The following is a 21,512-nucleotide window of genomic DNA, read 5'->3' on the forward strand; positions in this document are numbered from 1 at the left end:
AGGTGAGCCAAGATAGCGCCATTGCACTCCAGCCTGGGTAACAAGAGCGAGGGGAGGACTCAAGATGGCGCTGTGAGAACAACCCAGGATTGAAGCTCTCGGTGCATGCGCGGAGAGGGTGAGTCAGGGCTGCATTTCCAGATGGATCTTTGTTGCCCACAGAACGGGGAAATTCCCAGGTATAAAAGAGACGTGGGACGCCAGGCAGAGGTTTTGGCTGGTGTAGCCGGCAGCTGGTGCGGTGACGGCCCGCACCATAGTGCAGCGGTGCTACACAGCACTCCGCACAAAGTGCACTCATCTGGGTGCCCTGTTGAACCGGCAATCTGAGACTTGAGAGGGCTGAACGTGAGACTGAATGGGACTTGGACAGTGAGCCAGCCCAGGAGATTCCAGGGACACAGTGTTTGGGGTAGCGCAGTGCGACAAACAAAACGGCGATTCCAAACGCTCCTGGTGGAGAGGTTCCCTGAAAGCACAGCTCTGTGGGGGAGGGGTGTCCGCCATTACCAAGGCAACCTGCCCCTACTGAGGTACACGCCCATTGCTGACGCAGCCTGCCATTGCCGAGGCAACCCGCTACAACAGAGAGACTCCGCCGCAAGGCATAGCCCGTGGCAGCAGGGCGGAGACCGCAGCAGAAGGGCAGAGCCTGCAGCAACAGGGCGAACCTCACACCAGCAGGGCGGAGCCTCGGCAGGCAAATAGTGACTAGACTGCCTCCTAGCTGGGCAGGACAGCACAACGGACTCTCAAAAATAAAACCCCAACCACCCCAGACAGAGCATCTGAGAAAAAAAGGGGTTTTTTAATGAGTTCTGTTGCAGCAGAATTAAACATAGCAGCCTAACAGCCCTGAATGAACAACAGAGCTCACAGCTCAGCAATTGAGCTCCTATAAAGTGCAGACTATCTCAAGCAGCTCCCTGACCCCTCTATATCCAAAAGACTGACATTTGGCAGGCATCATTCTGGGACAAAGATAGCAGAAAAAGAAACTGGTAGCATCCCTCACCGTTCCGCAGCTGCTATAGGTGCACCCCAGACAAGCAGGGCCTGGAGTGGACCTCAGCAGTCATACAGTGAAGGGGCTAGACTGGTAGAAGGAAAACCAAGTAACAAAAATACTTCATCATCAACAATCTGGGTGTCCATTCAGAGACCCAATCGAAAAGTCAGCAGCTACACAGACGACAGGTGGATAAATCCACAAAGATGGGAAGAAACCAGCGCTAAAAGGAGGAAAACCCCGAAACCAGAACATCTCGCCTCCTAGAAAGGACCAAAACTCCTCATCAGCAAGAGAACAAAGCTGGACGGAGAACGACTGTGACGAAATGACGTAATTAGACTTCAAAAGATGGATAATGAGAAACTTTTGTGAGCTAAAAGAACATGTTTTAAATCAATGCAAAGAAACTAAGAACCTTGAAAAAAGATATGAAAAAAGATTCGAGGAATTGATAATAAGTATGGATAATTTAGAAAGGAATATGAATGAATTAAAAGAGCTGAAAAACACAATACGAGAACTTCGTGAAGCATGCACAAGTTTCAATAGCCAAATTGACCAAGCAGAAGAAAGAATATCAGAAGTCAAAGATCAACTCAATGAAATAAAACGAGAAACCAAGATCAGAGAAAAAAGCTCAAAAAGGAATGAACAAAGCCTCCAAGAAATGTGGGACTATGTGAAGAGACCTAACCTACGTTTGATAGGTATACCAGAATGTGATGAAGAGAATGAATCCAAGCTGAAAAATACTCTTCAGGACATCATCCAGGAAAATTTCCCCCACCTAGCAAGACAGGCCAACACTCAAATGCAGGAAATACAGAGAACACCACAAAGATATTCTGCAAGAGCAACCCCAAGACACATAATCGTCAGATTCAACAAGGTTGAAATAAAGGAGAAAATACTAAGGGCAGCCAGAGTGAAAGGTCGGGTCACCCACAAAGGGAAGCCCATCAGACTCACAGCAGATCTCTCAGCAGAAACATTACAAGCCAGAAGAGAGTGGGGGCCAATATTCAACATCCTTAAAGAAAAGAACTTTCAACCCAGAATTTCATATCCAGCCAAAATGAGCTTCATAAGTGAAGAAAAAATAAAATCCTTTGCAAACAAGCAAGTACTCAGAGATCCACCAGGCCTGCTTTACAAGAGCTCCTGAAAGAGGCACTACACATAGAAAGGACCAACCAGTACAAGCCATTCCAAAATCACACTAAATGCTAAAGAGCATCAACACAATAAAGAATCTACAACAACTAACGGGCAAATCAGCCAGCTTACATCAAAATGGCAGTATCAAATTCACACATAACAATATTAACCCTAAATGTAAATGGACTAAATGCACCAATCAAAAGACACAGACTGGCAAATTGGATAAAAATCCAAAACCCATCAGTGTGCTGTATCCAGGAAACCCATCTCACATGCAAGGATACACAAAGGCTCAAAATAAAGGGATGGAGGAAGATTTACCAAGCAAATGGAGAGCAAAAAAAAGCAGGAGTTGCAATTCTCATCTCTGATAAAATAGACTTTAAAGCAACAAAGATCAAAAGAGACAAAGAAGGCCATTACATAATGGTAAAAGGATCGATACAAGAAGAGCTAACGATCCAAAACATATATGGACCCAATACAGGAGCACCCAGATACATAAGGCAAGTTCTTAATGACCTACAAAAAGACTTAGATTCCAACACAATAATAGTGGGAGACTTCAACACTCCACTTTCAATATTAGACAGATCAACCAGACAGAAAATCAACAAGGATATCCAGGGCTTGAACTCAGACCTGGAGCAAGCAAACCTGATAGACATTTACAGAACTCTCCACCCCAAATCCACAGAATATACATTCTTCTCAGCACCACATCACACCTACTCTAAAATTGACCACATAATTGGAAGTAAAGCACTGCTCAGCAAATGCAAAACAACTGTCATAACAAACAGCCTCTCAGACCATAGTGCAATCAAGTTAGAACTCAGAATTCAGAAACCAACCCAGAACTGCACAGCTTCATAAAAACTGAACAACTGGCTCTTGAATGTTGACTGGATAAACAATGAAATGAAGGCAGAAATAAAGAAGTTCTTCAAAACCAATGAGAACGAAGACACAACATACCAGAATCTCTGGGACACATTTAAAGCAGTCTCTAGAGGAAAGTATATAGTAATAAGTGCCCATATGAGGAGAATGGAGAGATCCAAAATTGACACCCAATCGTCAAAATTGAAAGAGCTAGAGGAGCAAGATCAAAAAAACTCAAAACCCAGCAAAAGACAAGAAATAACTAAGATCAGAGCTGAACTGAAGGAGATTGAGATACAAAAAAACCTTCAAAAAATCAATAAATCCAAGAGCTGGTTTTTTGAAAAGATCAACAAAATAGACAGACCACTAGCCAGATTGATTAAAAATAAAAGAGAGAACAACCAAATAGATGCAATAAAAAATGATAAAGGGGAAATCACCACAGATTCCACAGAAATTCAAACCATCATCAGAGAATATTACAAACAACTCTATGCACATAAACTAGTAAACCGGGAAGAAATGGATAAATTCCTGGACTCCTGCGTCCTCCCAAGCCTAAACCAGGAGGAAGCTGAAACTATGAATAGACCAATAACAAGGTCTGAAGTTGAGGCAGCAATTAAGAGCCTACCACACAAAAAAAGCCCAGGTCCAGATGGGTTCACAGCCAAATTCTACCAGACACACAAAGAGGAGCTGGTACCATTCCTTCTGAAACTATTCCAAATAATCCAAAAAGAGGGAATCCTTCCCAAATCATTTTATGAGACCAACATCATCCTGATACCAAAACCCGGCAGAGACCCAACGAGAAAAGAAAACTTCAGGCCAATATCCATGATTAACATAGATGCAAAAATCTTCAATAAAATATTGGCAAGCCGATTGCAACAGCAAATCAAAAAACTTATTCATCATGATCAAGTAGGATTCATCCCGGGGATGCAAGGCTGGTTCAACATACGCAAGTCTATAAACATAATTCACCACATAAACAGAACCAAAAACAAAAACCACATGATTATCTCAATTGATGCAGAGAAGGCATTTGACAAAATTCAACAGCCCTTTATGCTAAAAACCCTCAATAAACTCAGTATCGATGGAACATATCTCAAAGTAATAAAAGCTATTTATGACAAACCAACAGCCATTATCATACTGAATGGGCAAAAACTGGAAGCATTCCTTTGAAATCCGGCACTAGACAAGGATGCCCTCTTTCACCACTCCTATTCAATATAGTACTGGAAGTTCTAGCCAGAGCAATCAGGCAAGAAAAAGAAATAAAGGGTATTCAAATAGGAAAGGAGGAAGCCAAATTGTCTCTATTTGCAGACGACATGATAGTATACCTAGAAGACCCCATCGCCTCAGCCCAAAAACTCGTGAAACTGATAAGCAACTTCAGCAAAGTCTCAGGATATAAAATCAATGTGAAAAAATCACAAGCATTCCTCTACACCAATATCAGACTTAAAGAGAGCCAAATCAAGAACGAACTGCCATTCACAGTTGCTACAAAAAGAATAAAATACCTTGGAATACAACTCACAAGGAACGTAAGGGACCTCTTCAAGGAATACTACAAACCACTGCTCAACGAAATCAGAGAGGACACAAACAGATGGAGAAACATTCCATGTTCATGGTTAGGAAGAATTAATATCGTGAAAATGGCTATACTGCCCAAAGTAATTTACAGAATCAATGCTATTTCCATCAAGCTACCATTGACTTTCTTCACAGAACTGGAAAAAACCACCATGAACTTCATATGGAACCAAAAGAGAGCCCGCATAGCCAAGTCAATTCTAAGCAAAAAGAACACAGCGGGGGGCATCACACTACCGGATTTCAAACTATACTACAAGCCTACAGTAATCAAAACAGCATGGTACTGGTACCAAAACAGAGATATAGACCAATGGAACAAAACAGAGGCATCGGAGGCAACACAACATATCTACAACCATACAATCTTTGATAAACCTGACAAAAACAAGCAATGGGGAAAGGATTCCCTGTTTAACAAATGGTGTTGAGAAAACTGGCTAGCCATGTGCAGAAAGCAGAAACTGGACCCCTTCCTGACACCTTACATTAAAATTAACTCCAAATGGATTAAAGACTTAAACATAAGACCTGGCACCATAAAAACCCTAGAAGGAAATCTAGGCAAAACCATCCAGGACATAGGAGTAGGCAAGGACTTCATGAACAAAACACCAAAAGCATCAGCAACAAAAGCCAAAATAGACAAATGGGACCTAATCAAACTCCACAGCTTCTGCACGGCAAAAGAAACAGTCACTAGAGTGAATCGGCAACCAACAGAATGGGAAAAAAGTTTTGCAGTTTACCCATCTGACAAAGGGCTGATATCCAGAATTTACAAAGAACTCAAACAGATTTACAGGAAAAAAACAAACAAGCCCATTCAAAAGTGGGCAAAGGATATGAACAGACACTTTACGAAAGAAGACATATATGAGGCCAACAATCATAGGAAAAAATGCTCATCATCACTGGTCATCAGAGAGATGCAAATCAAAACCACATTGAGATACCATCTCAAGCCAGTTAGAATGGCGATCATTAAAAAATCTGGAGACAACAGATGCTGGAGAGGATGTGGAGAAAAAGGAACACTTTTACACTGTTGGTGGGAATGTAAACTAGTTCAACCATTGTGGAAGACAGTGTGGCGATTCCTCAAGGCCTTAGAAATAGAAATTCCATTTGACCCAGCAATCCCATTACTGGGTATATATCCAAAGGACTATAAATCGTTCTACTATAAGGACACATGCACACGAATGTTCACTGCAGCACTGTTTACAATAGCAAAGACCTGGAATCAACCCAAATGCCCAATGATGATAGACTTGATTGGGAAAATGTGGCACATATACACCATGGAATATTATGCAGCAATCAGAAATGATGAGTTTGTGTCGTTTGTAGGGACATGGATGAATCTGGAGAACATCATTCTCAGCAAACTGACACAAGAACAGAAAATGAAACACCGCATATTCTCACTCATAGGCAGGTGATGAAAAATGAGAACACATGGACACAGAGAGGGGAGTACTAAACACTGGGGTCTACTGGGGGGAAAAGGGGAGGGCCAGTGGGAGGGGGAGGTGGGGAGGGATAGCCTGGGGAGAAATGCCAAATGTGGGTGAAGGGGAGAAAGGAAGCAAAACACACTGCCATGTGTGTACCTATGCAACTGTCTTGCATGCTCTGCTCATGTACCCCAAAACCTAAAATGCAATAAAAATTAAAAAAAAAAAAAACAGCAAAACTCCGTCCCCCCCACAAAAAAAAATGCTCAAAACCAGAAAAAGAAAAAAAATAGGAAGATAAAGAACAGATATAACAATATAACAAATAGCAAACAGATATTAATCCAACTATATCAATAATTGCTTTCAATATGATCTAAATAAACAAATAAAAATATAGTGACTGTTAGAGTGGATTAAAAAAAAACCCAGTTGAATATACAGTCACAGATAGGTTAAAAGAGGACATACAGAGATATACCACATGTTATAAACTGAATGTTTGTGTCCCTCAAAATTTATATGTTGAAATCCTAACCCCAAAGGTGAGGTATTTAGAAGGTGGGGCCTTTGGGAGGCAATTAGCTCCTAAGGGTAGAGCCTTCACAAATGAGAATAGTACCCTTATAAAAAGACATGAGAGGGCTGGCTTTCTCTCTCTTCTCTCCACCATGTTAGGACACCACAAGAAAACAGCCATCTGCAAACCAGGAAGTAGGCTCTGACCAGACACCAGATCTGCCAATATCTTAACCTTGGACCTTCCAGCCTCTAGAACTATGAGGAATAAATGTCTGTGGTTTAAGTCACACACTGTATGGTAATTTGTTATAGCTGACTGAACTAAAACACCACGCAGACACTAATCTTTTTTGATCTTTGATAAAGGATCAAAAGCAATTTATTGGAGAAAGTATAATCTTTTCATCAAACAGTGTTAGACTTAGACATCCATATGCAAAAATAAGATCTTATACCTGTCACAAAACTTAATTCAAGATGGATCACAGATTTAAATGTAAAACACAGAATGGCTGTAGTTCAACATTGTATGTCATTAGAGACACCAATAACATACCTACTAGACAAGACACCAATACAGACCTACTAGAATGGCAAAAATCCAAAATATTGAAACCAAGTGCTGGTGAGGATACCAAGCAGTAGAAAGTCTCACTTATTGTTAGTGGGAATGAAAGAGGATACAGCCACTTTGGAAGACAGTCTGGCAATTTCTTTTTTTTCTTTTTATTTGAGATGGAGTCTCAAACTGTTGCCCAGGCTGTAGTGCAGTGGCACGATCTCAGCTCACTGCAATCTCTGCCTCCTAGGTTTAAGCAATTCTCCTGCCTCAGCCTCCTGAGTAGCTGGGACTACAGGCGTGTGCCACCATGCCCAGCTAATTTTGTTGTATTTTTAGTAGAGATGGGGTTTCACCATGTTGGTCAGGATGGTCTCGATCTCCTGACCTTGTGATCCGCCCACCTCGGCCTCCCAAAGTGCTACGATTACAGGCGTGAGCCACTGCGCCAGGCCCCATTTTTTCTTTTTTTTTTTGACATGGAGTTTCACTCTTGTTGCCCAGGCTAGAGTGCAATGGCATCATCTTGGCTCTCTGCAACCTCTGCCTCCCAGGTTCAAGCGATTCTCCTGCCTCAGCCTCCTGAGTAGCTGGAATTACAGGCACGTGCGACTATACCTCGCTAATTTTGTATTTTTAGTAGAGATGGGGTTTCTCCATGTTGGTCAGGTTGGTCTTGAACTCCTGACTTCAGGTGATCCACCCACCTCGGCCTCACAAAGTGCAGGATTACATGTGTGAGCCACCGTGCCACAATTTCTTACAAAGCCAAACATAGGCTTACTATATAATCCAGCAATCATCCTCCCAGCTATTTCCCCAGTTGAACTGAAAACTTATGTCCACCCAAAAACCTGCATGCTAATATAGAAGCATTATTTATAATTGCCCAAACCAGAGACAACCAAGATGTCCCACAATGGTGAAAGAATTTTTAAAAACTGGTAAATCCATACAACAAATAAAAAGAAATGAGCTATTAAGATACTAAAAGACTGCCAGGCGCAGTGGCGCATACCTGTAGTCCCAGCTACTCAGGAGGCTGAGGTGGGTGGATGGCTTGAGCCCAGGAATTCTGGGCTGTAATGCGCTATGCCAATCGCGTGTCTGCACTAAGTTCAACATGAATATGGTGACCTCCTGGGAGCAGGGGACCACCAGGTTGCCTAAGGTGGGGTGAACCAGCCCAGGTCAGAAATGGAGCAGGTCAAAACTCCTGTGCTGATCAGTAGTGAGATCATGCCTGTGAATAGCCATTGCACTTCAGCCTGGGCAACATGGCAAAACCCCATCTCTAAATAAATAAATAAAATAAAATAAAGCCACTAAAAGATCTGGAAGAATCTTAAATATATATTGCTAAGTGAAAAGTGAATCTGACAAGACTATACACCGTACAATTCCAACTATATGACATTCTGGAAAAGGCAAAACTATAGAAACCATAAAAATATCAGTGAGTTGCCAAAGAAAGGGAGAGTGAAAGGAAGATGAGTAGGTGAATAAAAAACTTTAGGACTGTGAAACTATTCTGGATGATACTATAATGGTGAATACATGACAGTATGAAAAGCCACAGAACTGCACAACATCAAGACTGAAACAGTGTAAACTGTTGACTTTAGGGAATAATAATGTATCAATATGGGTTCATTAATGTACCATACTAAGGCAAAATGATTATAGGGGAAACTTTGGGAACTAGGAAGGTGGCAGGTATCTAGGAACTGTGTACTATTTGCCCAATTATTCTGTAACTGTAAAACTGTTCTAAACATAAAGTCTATTTTTAAAACCAGCATGATATTTACATAGAGATAAAAAATACATCGGCCAGGCGCAGTGGCTCATGCCTATAATCTCAGCACTTTGAAAGACTGAGGTGGGCAGATCACATGAGCACAGGGGTTTGAGACCCACCTGAGCAATATGGTAAAACCTCCTCTCCACAAAAAATACAAAATTAACTGGGCATGGTAGCGTGCACCTGTAGTCCCAGCAACTCTGGAGCTGAGGTGGTAAGATCACTTGAGTCCAGCAGGTTGAGGCTGCAGTGAGCAGTGATTGTGCCACTGCTGGGTAACAGAGTGAGACACTGTACACCTCCCCACAAAAAAAAAAAAAAAGAGAGAGAGAGAAAGAAAGAAAAGAAAAAAGAAACTTATGAAATTGTATACTTTAAATATTTGCAATTATACCTCAATTAAGCTGTTTAAAAAAATAAATAGAGTACCATCCCAGAAAATTATGAAGTACAGAACTCCAAAAATCTATCCTCCCACTAAAGCAACACTTAAGCTGGATAAAAAACAGTCAAAATCAACTTTTTTGAGCTCTAGAATCTAATCAAAATTTTACAAAATCCAGAGGAATGCTTAGTGAAGAAAGACATAGTAAATGTTGGTAAAAGAGTGTTATGGCATTTTAATTTACCTGCCTTACCATCCACAACTCCCTAATTCAATGACAGCTGTGGGGACAGCAGTCTGCATTCTTGGTGCAGGTTGTTGGTGACACAGGGATCAATATGGACCTTATTCTCAAATAATTGTAGCTATGTGTTTTGGTGTGGCTGATCCTTCCCTGCAGGACCAACATAGGGGACTGCTTTTATTTCATCCACCTTGGAGTTTTCTCAGAGCAGGAGTGAGCTCCAAGACAGCTTATGTCAAAAGCATTTAAAAGCAAATATGTTAGCCACAGCCTTCTGGGGCAAGGGATAACAGGTCAAACAGCAGAGAGAACCAAAAGCCTGGGAAAGAGGCTGGGGAAGGAAACATACTTGGAAATAAGAACTCTGGGCCTGTACCTGGTGCCTGGCGAGTCGTGCGGTGTGGGGTGCGGGGAGAGCTGGCGGTCACCATGGCAATGCAGGAGCTGGTGGAGGCCGAATGCGGGGGTGCCAACCCGCTCATGAAGCTGGCCAGGCACTACACCCAAGACAAGGCCCTTCGGCAGGAGGGATTGAGGCCTGGCCCCTGGCCCCCCGGAGCTCCAGCCTCTGAGGCAGTCTCCAAGCCTTTGGGAGTAGCTTCTGAAGATGAGTTGGTGGCTGAATTCCTGCAGGACCAGAATGCACCCCTTGTGTCCCGTGCCCCTCAGACCTTCAAGATGAATAACCTCCTGGCTGAGATCCAGCAGATTGAATAGTCAAACTTCCACCAGGCTCCTCAGAGAGCTCCTGGTGTGGCAGACTTGGTCTTGTCTGAGAACTGGGCCCAGGAGTTTCTTGCAGCTGGAGATGCTGTGGATGTAACTCAGGATTATAATGTGACTGACTGTTCCGAAGAATTCACCTCTGAAATTACAGACCCCTTGTCTGTGTCCCCCGCTTGCTGGGCTGAGGAATACGTGGAGTAATCAGAGGAGAAACTGGCTGGGAGAGCCTGAGGAAACAGTCTCCGCTCGTTGGTGTGATGAATATCATCCTGAGGAGGATCTGCAGCACGTGGCCAGTGACTTTGTGGCCAAAGTGGATGACCCCAAATTGGCTAATTCAGGGTACATCAGATGCCTGGGTTGACCAGTTCACAAGACGAGTAAACACATCTACCCTTGATATGGAGTTTGAACGAGCCAAGTCAGCTATAGAGTCTGATGTTGATTTCTGTCCAGGACAAGCTGCAGGCAGAGTTGAAGGAGATGGCAAAACGGGATGCTGACGCTCACTCCTGGCTTTCTGACTATGATGACCTTACATCAGCTACCTATGATAAGGGGTACCAATTTAAGGAGGAGAACCCCTTGCGTGATCACCCTCAACCTTTTGAAGAAGGGCTGCAGCAACTTCAGGAGGGGGACCTGCCAAATGCTGTGCTGCTTTTTGAGAAAGCTGTGCAGCAGGGTCCTAAGCATATGGAAGCTTGGCAGTATCTGGGTACCACCCAGGCAGAGAATGAACAAGAACTACTAGCCATCAGTGCATTGCGGAGGTGTCTGGAGCTAAAGCCAGATAACCAGACAGCGCTGATGGCGCTGGCCATGAGCTTCACCAATGAGTCCCTGCAGCCACAGGCCTATGAAACCCTGCAGGACTGGCTGCGTTACAAACCAGCCTATGCCCATCTGGTGACACCTGATGGAGAAGTTCTGGTGGGGCAGAACTGGGCCCCAGCAAGCATATCCTGGGGTCTCTGTTGTCTGACTCCCTGTTTCTTGAAGTGAAAGAGCTCTTCCTGGCAGCTGTGCGGCTGGACCCTACCTCCATTGACCCTGATGTGCAGTGTGGCTTGGGAGTCCTTTTCAACCTGAGCGGGGAGTATGACAAGGCCATGGACTGCTTCAGAGCTGCCCTCAGTGTTCGTCCCAGTGACTATTTGCTGTAGAATAAGCTAGGGGCCACCTTGGCCAATGGAAACCAGGGAAGCAGTAGCTGCATACCGCCAAGCCCTCGAGCTCCAGCCTGTCTATATCCAGTCCCACTATAACCTGAGCATCAGCTGCATCAACCTTGGGGCTCACCAGGAGGCTGTGGAGTACTTTCTGGAGGCCCTGAACATGCAGAGGAAAAGCTGGGGCCCTCGGGGTGAAGGAGGCACCATGTCGGAGAACATCTGGAGCACCCTGCATTTGGCATTGTCTATATTAGGCCAGAGCGATGCCTATGGTGCAGCTGATGCCCAGGATCTGTCCACCCTCCTAACTATGTTTGGCCTGCCCCAGTGACAGTGGGATGGGCTGCCCTGTGAGTGTCCACCTGGAGGGGTCCCTGCTCTGGATGTGATTTCCCCTCCCCAGATGGGCTTACCAAGAAGGTGGGCTGATGACCATAAGCAGTACGGCCTTTCAGGAACTGCCTCAACATAGGGGTGGGTAGTCTGTGTTCTAGTTCCTATATAATTGTAGGAAAATGAGATGCGTTATCTCTGAGTCCCTTGGTAATTCAAGGGCTATACATCCAGCTACAGATCTCTCTGCTCATCATGCCTTTTCTTGGTGCTGCTTTTTGGGTAGGACCCAACGATTTAGGGTAACTGTTGTCATCAGCTGCCATTTCTGATAGGGTCTACCACATTTGTAATGTCTGTCCTTTCCCTCACTTTTACTGGGAATTGATAATAGCCCAGCTTCCTTGGGCAATGTAAGTAGGAGGTTCATTTGCTGTGCGCCTCTAATGATGATGGTCTGGGGTAGGACGTGCTAGGAGTTCCCCTGTTTGGTTGAATTGTTGATTTGGCTGAGAAAAGCTGAGTTTTGGTAGGAGTGTTCTGTTATTCTTGGACCTCTCCTGGCTGAGCTCTGATTCCCTCTGAGTACGATGCTGATGCAGTAATCCTGTGTCATCATCACAGTGGTCCTCAGAAGCTTCCAGGGCCAATTGCTACAGAGTGTCTGGGTGTGTGGGATTGGAGGAAAGTTCACTTGTAAAGGAGGCTGGGTGGGAGCGGGGAGGCGCTAGATCAGATGAGATCTAGGCTCTGTTCTGGAGCGTTGGGAGGACAGACCAAGTGGGAAGGGGGTGTGGTGAGTGCAGCAAACCTTCCTCCTCTTAGAAGCACCTATGAATGGGAATTGAGCTAACTCTTCTAGAAAGTTGGTTCAGAAATTGCAATCCTGTAGATTTCTAGCAAATAGGTTCAGTGTTACCATAAGCCTTTGCTATATTTCTTTAAATGTTTCTAGGGGAGAGCATTGGAAAATCCCCTTCCCCCATCTTGTCACCAGAAGGTAAAGATTGAAGGAAGATGAGGGAGCAGCTTGGATTCTTCTCAATTGTCCCCTGTATGAGGAGATAATGACTGCTAAGTCTCTTGCCTTGTCTTCAGTAGCTAATGATCAGAGAGATTTTATTTTTAAACTACCATGGTCCCAAGATTCCATCCTGAAATTTATTTTACTTTGCATGAATATGTATAGATTTAAAAATAAAACTGTAAAATATTTGTACAAAGAAAAAAAGAACTCTGAAAAACTCCTGTATTTAGTATTCATAATAACCAAGATATGAAATCAACCTAAGTGTCCATCAATAGATGAATGGATAAAGAAAATGTGCTATATATACATAATTGAATACTACTCAGCCTTTAAAAGGAATAAAATATGGTCATTGGTAACAACAGGATGAACTTGGAATATATTACCCTTACTGAAATAAGCCATGCACAGAAAGACAAATACTGCATAATTTCACTTACGTGTGAAATTAGAAGAAGTTGAATTCATAAAAGTAGATAGCAGAATGGTAATTACCAGGAGCTAGGAGGTGGGGAGGAGGCATACTGGGGACACATTAGTCAAAGTATACAAAATTTTAGTTAGATAGGAGAAAAAAGTTCAGGAGATTTATTGTACCACATGGTGACTATAGTTAATAATAGTATATACCTGAAAACTGCCAACAGAGTAGATTTTAGATGTTCTCACCACAGAAAAATGTTAAGTACGTGAGGTAATGGATATGTTGACTAGCATGATTTAGCCATTCCAAAATTTATACATATATTAAAACATTATATTTTACACCATAAATGCATATAATTTTTATTTGTCAATTTAGAAAATCAATCAATAAGAAAGGTACATGTAGACACTAGTCAATCTAGAGGGCCATATGCATTTCCAAAGTAGACACATGCTCAGAAAAAAAATCTACATTTGCACTTCGGATGGACATTCAGGCTTCATGCAAGTAGGAAGCAAATGGTAAGGCAGATGCGTAAATGACCCAGCTAAGCACTGAAACAATGCCTCATTACAGAACCAATCTGCAAAGACCATGAGAGGTTTTTCTTTGTTAGTTTTTGTATGAGGAACCTAAGGAAATTTCTGACCAATCACGAGCTCACCACTAAGGTATTGGAAAGATACTTCAGTGACTACACAAGGCAAAGAATACAGTCTTTAAAAATAATAGTTTAGGCTGGGCACAGTGACTCACACCTGTAATTCCACTTTGGGATTATACTTTGGGAGGCTGAGGCAGGAAGACCACTTGAGCACAAGAGTTCAAAACCACCCTATGCAAGGTAGTGAGATCTTGTCTCTAAAAAAAAAAAAAAATTAGCTGGGGCTGGGCATGGTGGCTCACACCTGTAATCCCAGCATTTTGGGAGGCCAAGGTGGGCAGATCACCTGAGATCAGGAATCCAAGACCCGCCTGATCAACATGGTGAAACCCCATCTGTACTAAAAATACAAAAATTAGCAAGGTGTGGGGGCTTGTGCCTGTAATCCAAGCTACTTGGGAGGCTGAGGCAGGAGAATCGCCTGGGCCTGGGAGGAGGAGATTGCAATGAGCTGAGATTACACCAGTGCACTCCAGCCTGAGCAACAGTACAAGACTCCATCTGAAAAAAACAAAAAAATTAGCTGGGCATAGTGGCATGTGCCTGTGGTCGCAGCTACTTGGGAGTCTGAGGTGGGAGGATTGCTTTAGCCCAGGAGACTGAAGTTGAATGAGCTGTAATCGAACCACAGCACTCTAGCCTGGGAGACAGAGCAAGACCCTGTCTCAAACAAAAAAAACAATAATAATAGTTTAGAAATAGAAAATTGGAACAGATCTATAACTAGTAAGGAGATTTAATCAGTAATCAAAAAATTCCCCAAAACACAAAGCCTAGAATCAAATGGCTTTACTAGTAAATTCTATCAAACACTTAAAGAATAATTAGCACCAATACCTGTCAAGTTATTCTAAAAATCTGAATAAAATGCAATGCATCCCAACTCATTCTATGAGGCCAGCAAAACCCTAATACCAATGCCAGACAATGACACTACAAGATGATCACAGACCAATATCCCTGATGAATACTGTTACAAAAATCCTCAACAAAATAGTAGCAAACAAAATTCAACAGCACATTAAAAGGATTATACACCATGACCAAACAGGAGCTATTCCTGGAATGAAAGAATGGTTCAACCTACAAAAACCAATTAATATATCACACTAATAGAATTACGGAAAAAACTATATGACTATCTGAATTAATGCAGAAAAGCATTTGACAAAATTCAATACCCTTTCATGATTAAAAAACAAAAAGCAAAAAAAAACCCAAACTAGGAACAAAAGAAAACAACCTCAGCAAAATAAAGGCCAGTACATATATATGTACTTTTAAGCCATAAAAAAAAAACTGAGATCTGTCATTTGCAACAACATGGATGGAACTGGAGATTGTTGTATTAAGTAAAACAAGCAAGGCACAGAAAGGCAGCCATCCCATGTTAGCACTTATTTGTGGAATCTAAAAACCAAACCAATTGAACTCATAGACATAAAGAGTGGTGCCAGAGGAAGGATGAAGGATGGCACCAGAGGCTAGGAAAGGTAGTGAGAAGGTAGGAAGAAGGTGGAGATGATTAATGGGTACAAAAAATATATATAGTAATGGGTACAAAAATGTGTATAGTTAGAAAGAATAAATAATACCTACCATTTGATAGCACAACAGGGTAATCAACAATAACTTAATTGTACATTTTAAAAGAACTAAGAGTGTAACTGTATTGTTTATAGTACAAAGGATAAATGCTTGAGGGGATGGATAACTCCATTCTCCATGATGTGATTATTTCAGACTGCATGCATGCCTGTATCAAAACATTTCATGTACCCCCATAAATATATATATCTATTATGTATCCATGAAATTTTTAAAAAAAATTTTAAGTGTAACCAATTTATAGTCTTCCTCCACCACAGGTATATAACTCCCATTTTATTATACATTTACCAATATTAAATCATTTCATAAACAAAAACGAAACCAAAAAACATAATAAAGGTCATATATGAAAAGCCCATAGATAACATCATACTTAATGATGAAAGACAAAGCTTTTCTTCTAAGTTCATAACAAGGTGAGGATGCCCACTTTCACCACTTCTATTCAACAGAGTTTTGGAAGTCCTAGCTAGAGCAATTAAGCAAGAAGAAATAAGATATAATTAAATTGAAGAGGAAGATAAGAAACCATTTGTTTGCAGATGACACAAATTTTCTATATGTAGAAAGCTCTACAGATTTACACACATACACACATGGAACTGTTCAAGCAAATAAGAGAATTCAACCAAGCAGCTGGATATAAAATCAATATGCAAAAATCAGCTGCACTTCTATATATTAACAATGAACAATCCAAAAAAGAAATTAAGAAAATAATTCCATTTACAGTATCATTAAAAACAATAAAATATTTAGGAATAAACTTAACTACGGAGGCAAAACACTTGTACACTAAAAAGTATAAAACATTGGTAAAAGTAATTAGAGAAGGCACCAATAAATGGAAAGATATCCATGTTCATGGACTGGAAGACTTACTATTGTATTTTTTTGTTGTTGTTTTTTTGAGACAGGGTCTTGCTCTGTCACCCAGTGACAGTGCAGTGGAGTGCAGTGGTGGATTCATGGCTAACTGCAGCCTCAACCTCCTGGACTCAAGCAATTTTCCCATCCCAGCTTCCCAAGTAGCTGGAATTACAAACACATGACACCACACCCCGCTAATTTCTGTATTTTTTGTAGAGGCGAAGCCTCGCCATGTTACCCAGTCTGGTCTCAAACTCCTGGGCTCAAGTGATCTGTCTGCCTCAGCTTCCCAAAGTGCTGGGATTATAGGCATGAGCCACCACACCTGGCTGAAACACTGTTGTTAAAATGTTCAATACTACCCTAAGTGACCTACAGATTCAATGCAATCCCTATTAAAATCCCAACAACTTTTTTCTTGGCAGAAATAAAAAACACCATACTAAAATTCTTATGGAATCTCAAGGGACCCTGAATAGCTAAAACGATCTTGGAAAAAGAAAAGGCCAGGTGTGATGGCTCATACCTGTATTCCTAGCACTTTGGGAGGTTGTAGTAGGAGGATCGCTTAAGCCCAGAGGTTTGAGACCAGCCTGAGCAACACTGGAAGATCCTATCTCTACAAAAAAAATAAATAAATAAAAATTAGCCAGGTGTGGTGGCATGCACCTGTGATCCTAGCTACTCAGGAGGCTGAGGAAGGAGGCTCACTTGAGCCCAGAAGGTCGAGGCTGCAGTGAGCCATGATCATGCCACTGCGTTCCAGCCTGTCTCAAAAAGAAAAAAGAACAAAAAGTTGGAGGACTCACACTTTCCAGTTTCATAAAGACCTAATGGATAGGAATTAAAAGCCCAGAAGTAAATCCTACATATATAATCAAATGATTTTGACAAGGGTGCCAAGATCATTCAATGGGGAAGGGAAAGAACATTCTTTTCAGCAAATGGGGCCAGGCATGGTGGCTCACGCCCATAATCCCAGCACTGTGGAAGGCCAAGGTGGGAAGACTGCTTGAGCCCAGGAGTTCGAGACTAGTGTCAGCAACATAAGGAGGCCCCATCTCTACCAAAAATACAAAAATTAGCCAGGTATGATGGCATGCACCTGTAGTCCCAGATACTTGGGAGGCTAAGGTGGGAGGATCAGTTGAGCCCGAAAGGTCGCAGCCACAGTTAGCCATGATCATGTCACTGCATTCCAGCCTGGGTAACAGAGCAAGACTGTCTCAAATGAATAAATGATACCAGGAAAACTGAATATTCCACAGGCACAAAAATTAAGTTGGACCCTTACTTTACACCACATACAAAAATCTTCAAATAGATTAAAGACTTAAATGTAAGACTAAAAGTATAAAACTCTTAAAAGAAAATATAGTGTAAAAGCTTCATGATATTGTATTTGGCAATGATTTCTCGGGTAAGACATCAAAAACACAGGCAATAAAAGAAAACATGAACTGCATCAAAATTTGTAAAACTTCTTTGCATCAGAGGACACAAGTAACAGAGTGAAAAGGCAGCCTACAGACTGGGAGACAATATTTGCAAATTGTATGTCTGATATGGGGTTAACGTAAAGACTTTACAAAGAACTCTTACAGCTCAATAACAAAAAAGTAAATAATCTGATATGGGGAAGGGCTGGGCACAGTGGCTCACACCTGTAATCCCAGCATTTTGGGAGGCCAAGGCGGGTGGATTGCTTGAAGTCAGGAGTTGGAGACCAGCCTAGTCAACATCGTGAAACTTCATCTCTATTAAAAATACAACAATTAGGCCGGGCGCGGTGGCTCACGCCTATAATCCCAGCACTTTGGAAGGCCAAGGCAGGTGGATCACAAGGTTAAGAGATGAAGACCACCCTGATCAACAAGGTGAAACCCCGTCTCTACTAAAAATACAAAAATTAGCTGGGCATGGTGGTGCACGCCTGTAGTTCCAGCTACTCCGGAAGCTGAGGCAGGACAATTGCTTGAACCCAGAAGGCAGAGGTTGCGGTGAGCCAAGATCCTGCCATTGCACTCCAGTCTGGGTAACAACAGCGAAACTCCGTCTCAAAAAAAAAAAAAAAATACACACACACACACACACACACACACAACAATTAGCCAGGTGTCATGGCACATGCCTGTAATCCCAGCTACTTGGGAGTCTGAGGCAGGAGAATCACTTGAACCTGGGAGGCAGAAGCTGCAGTGAGCCAAGATAGTGCCACTGCACTCCAGCCTGGGTGAGAAAGTGAGACTTTGTCCCCTCTCAAATAAAAACAAAGAGGGAAAGGACTTGAAGAGACATATCTTCAAAGAAGATATAAAAATGGTCCATAAGCACATGAAAAGATACCCAACATTACTAATGATTAGAGAAATGCAAATCAAAACCACAACAAGAAACCACTTTACACCCATTAGGATGGCTACTACTTAAAAAAAAATAACAACAAATGTTGGAGTTGATGTGGAAACTGTAGCTCTCTGCACTGCTGTTATGGAAAACATGGTGTTTCCTCAAAAAAATCAAACACAGAATTTCCATCTGATCCAGTAATTCTAATCCTGAGTATACGCACAAAAGAACTGAGAAAGTAGGAATTCAAATCTATTTGTACATCAATGTTCATAGCAGCATTATTCACAACATCCAAAAGGTGGAAGCAACCCAAGTGTCCACTGAAAGATAAACGGATAAACCAAGTGTGGTCTATCCATACAATGGAATATTACTCAGCCTTAAAAAAGGAAGGAAATTCTGACACATACTACAACAAGATAAACTTTGAAGACATGCTAAGTGAAATAAGCCAGACACAAAAGGACAAGTATTATATGACTTCACCGATATGAGGTACCTAGAGTAGTCGAATTCATAGAGAAGTAGAAGAGTGGTTACCAGGATCAGGTACTAGGGAGAAATGGGGAGTTACTGTTTAATGGCACACAGTTTCAGTTCAAGATGAAAAAGTTCTGGAGATGGACTGTGGTTACAGTTGTATAACAAAGTGAATGTTTAATGTCACTGAAGTGTATACTTAAAAAAAGTAAGATTATAAATTTTATGTTACTTTTTACCATACTTAAAATTTTTAAATGATAAATTTTATATTATGTATATTTTACCACAATCTTAAAAAAATAAAACAAACAAAATAAATATGTTTAAGCCCTCTCCAGTTCATCCCTGATTACAAGTAAGAATCCTAGGAAAAATATAAAAAACAAACACTTGAAGACTCTGAAAAGTAAACAAAAACAGGTAGATTGTGGAAAGAAGTCAAACTTGGAGAAGTAAACTGAACAGACAAAGTGAGTTTTTCAAACTTTTCCCTCCCTTTTCTCTTAGTTTTGCTCAAGCATGTACCTCAGTCATGATGCTGCTCAATGAAGGTAACTACAACTTTAATAGAAATCTATCTTAGGCAACAGAGACCAGAAAGGGACCCCTTTTAGACAGAAGAGTATGGAGGGGATCCCAGAAGAAAGACAGCCAGGAAAAGGGATGCTTTAATTCTGTGTATTAAACCAAACAAGTCTCAGCCTAACCTGTCTACTACGCATGTGCATGACAGTCTCAAACCAGCATAGCCAAGGCTTATAGAACTAAACTGAGATTTGAACCATTGTCCACAGATGATGAGACCACATTTACATTCCAAACCTAATCAGGTTGATTGTCTGCTAAATAAAAGTATTAACAATCTCTAGAGAATTATAAAAGAACCCAGACTCTACGCAACATAGTATTCATGATATCTAAGATGCAATCCTAAATTACCTGACATACAAAGAACAGGAAAATGTGACCCATGCTCATGAGAAAAGATAATCAACAGACAGACACCAGCCTAGGAATGAGCCAGACATTGGAAATATCCAACAACTATTTTTAAAAGCAACTATTATAATACATAGCTCAACGACATAAAGGAAAACATATCTGAAATGATTTGGAGGGTGATGGAAACAGGAATGTTTGTTATCTTGATTGTGGTGATGATTTCACAGGAAAATACATATGTAAAAACTGATTGTACACCATAAATATGTATAGTTTAACTACAGATATAGCTCAATAAAGTTGTAAAAAAACAAAGTAACATTAACCACATCTGTACCAAGCACAAAGTTAATATTATTAATGACCATTTTACAGATTAGGAGACTAAAGCTCAGAAAGATTAGGTGCTGATCAAACATTACAAAGTTAATCAGGTCCAGGATTCTAATACAGACTTTTCTGACCAAAGACTATAATTATCTGAGTAAACAATACAGCCTTAATTCTATTTAACTTATGAGATTGTTAGCAGGACTGAGCAAAGTATGACTCTAAAACATTTTAAACTCATATGATATAGGTAACACATTAGTGTACAGATTTCATGCCACCAATTACATATTATTAATTTATTATTAAATTGAAAGAAATTTCCCCCTAATAAAGGAAATACCTAGCAGTGAGAAGAGACTGCATTTTAATCTTTATTTTTTTCACACTGCATGTCTCAGAAACATAGAAGCAGTGTTATATACTGATGGTACTATGTGGATTAATCCATTGGTAAAATTCATGAGAGATATACAACCCATATGTGATTATCTGCAGTATTTTCAAAATCCAATGTTTATTTTATTCCTGTAACACAAAACCATGCAATCATTTCAAATGATATTATGGAGAAATATTTCATTACCTGGAAACATAACCACAATATGTTGAATAACAAAAACAGGTTATAAAAAGTATTCATTGGCCAGGAGAGGTGGCTTATGCCTGTAATCACAGCACTTTGGGAGGGTGAAACGGGCAGATCACAAGGTCAAGAGATCGAGACCATCCTGGCCAACATGGTGAAACCCCATCTCTACTAAAAATACAAAAATTAGCTGGGCATGGTGGCGAGTGTGCACCTGCAGTCCCAGCTACTCAGGAGGCTGAGGCAGGAGAATCACTTGAATCCCAGAGGTAGAGGCTGCAGTGAGCCAAGATGGCACCACTGCACTCCAGCCTGGCAAGCGAGACTG

At 41.4% G+C, this 21,512-nt stretch overlaps 1 protein-coding gene and 1 pseudogene across 18 annotated transcripts in view; one reads left to right on the forward strand and one right to left on the reverse strand.

The window, feature by feature from the left end:
• Positions 1–21,512, reverse strand: part of TMEM116 (transmembrane protein 116) — a 213,908-nt gene that overhangs the window by 154,044 nt on the left and 38,352 nt on the right. The gene's annotated exons all lie outside the window — the stretch shown is intronic.
• Positions 10,061–11,915, forward strand: LOC100390288 (peroxisomal targeting signal 1 receptor pseudogene; annotated as a pseudogene).

Source organism: Callithrix jacchus, chromosome 9 (assembly GCF_049354715.1).
Source record: "Callithrix jacchus isolate 240 chromosome 9, calJac240_pri, whole genome shotgun sequence".
Taxonomy (NCBI): domain Eukaryota; kingdom Metazoa; phylum Chordata; class Mammalia; order Primates; family Cebidae; genus Callithrix; species Callithrix jacchus.